General features: G+C 45.3%; 1 pseudogene; it reads left to right on the forward strand.

The window, feature by feature from the left end:
* Nucleotides 1-559: 559 nt before the first annotated feature.
* Nucleotides 560-676, forward strand: LOC126254227 (5S ribosomal RNA; annotated as a pseudogene).
* Nucleotides 677-1,707: the final 1,031 nt, after the last annotated feature.

A 1,707-nucleotide genomic window follows, 5' to 3' on the forward strand; every position in this document is an offset into this window, starting at 1 on the left:
CTTCAGCCCCTAAAGTTTCATGAAGTTCCGACAGTTGGCGGGCACTATAGGTAACCTTCAAAACGGCGTCTGTAACGGAGGTACGTTCCAAGCAGACAGTTGTCATTGAGCGTCTTTTGTCGGAAAACCAGAGTATCGCATATATCCACAGTGTCTGGTACAGTGTCCACAGAGAACTGGTAGTGAACAAAAGCACAGTGAGTTGAGCGAGACGTCTGTCATCATTGCAACAAGATCGTATAAACCTCTCCTCTGCAATGTGTCCTGGATATCTCGTTTGACATGTCCTTGACTGATCAACAGCACTTTACTAATGCTGCAGCGAATGTTCGCACCAGAATAACTCCCAACTCAACGCAACAGAACTTACAATCACAAACTGTCTTAGAAACTACATCAAACTCTAAGCCTTATCTCTCCACCTTAAATTAGAAAGTAGCAAGCTTTGTTATATGAGTGTAATGGAACCCGTTTCCCAAACACGACTGTATCCCAGGTACTATATCTGACAGGTCAAAATTCACACAAGCAGAAATAAAATCCTTTTTAGAACTTCTTTGGCAACGGCCTTGCCGCAGTGGATACACCGGTTCCCGTGAGACCACCGAAGTTAAGCGCTGTCGGGCATGGCCGGCACTTGGATGGGTGACCCTCCAGCCGCCATGTGCTGTTGCCATTTTTCGTGGTGCACTCAGCCTCGTGATGCCAATTGAGGAGCTACTCGACCGAGTAGTAGCGGCTCCGGTCAAAGAAAACTATCATAGCGACTGGGAGAGCGGTGTGCTGACCACACGCCCCTCCTATCCGCATCCTCATTGAGGATGACACGGCGGTCGGATGGTCCCGATGGGCCACTTGTGGCCTGAGGACGGAGTGCTTAGAACTTCTTTAAGGGGGAGTCGTTTAATCATACGAGTGTAGCTTTCACTGGCGGTGTTGACTTCAGTAAAAAGGCTTATATATAGATGACGGCCTCTTATCCTAATAGTTTTAACTGAAGTTCTCGATGAAGGATTCGACATCCGCTATAAACTGGAGCAAATATCGATCCAGGAAGCATCACCAGTGGTACAAACCGACCGCAACATCCGCACTAAACCAACGGAGTTCTATTTGCCTAAATGTACTTGGAAGACATAAACCATGGAATATTCGAAGCCAACTGACTGAGCCATTTCTTAGTTGGGTCTATAAGCCAAAAACTATCTAATACGTCGTGCAGGAGTGTATTTCTACCACATCTTATTCATACAATGCAAAGGATCACCAGCGACTGATGGTAGATACTACTCGTTGGATTGAGAAGTTCAAACATCTTTCAGGCTGTGGTTAAGCCATGTCTCTGCAGTAGCCTTTCTTCCAAGACTGCTAGTCTCGCAAGTCATAGGAGAGCTTCTGTGGAGATTCGGTAGTTCATTGGCTCTGGTAGCTCAGTTGGCAGAGCTCTTGTCCACAAAAGGCAAAGATCATTGGTTTGGTACAGAGTGTTAATGTGCCTCGAAGTTTCATATCAGCACACACTTCGCTTCAGAATCAAAAATTCATCCCTATACGTATACAATGTACTTTGCAAGACAAAAAAATAGGCGCACAATGAATAGGTTATGAAAACTGGTAAAAAATTTATATTGATGCAGATATCGACGGAAAATGCAAAAAGAACTTTCGCGGCCGATGTATGAATGTGTGACGCTACAGAGCAGTGTT

This window comes from Schistocerca nitens, chromosome 4 (assembly GCF_023898315.1).
Source record: "Schistocerca nitens isolate TAMUIC-IGC-003100 chromosome 4, iqSchNite1.1, whole genome shotgun sequence".
Classification (NCBI taxonomy): Eukaryota; Metazoa; Arthropoda; class Insecta; order Orthoptera; family Acrididae; genus Schistocerca; species Schistocerca nitens.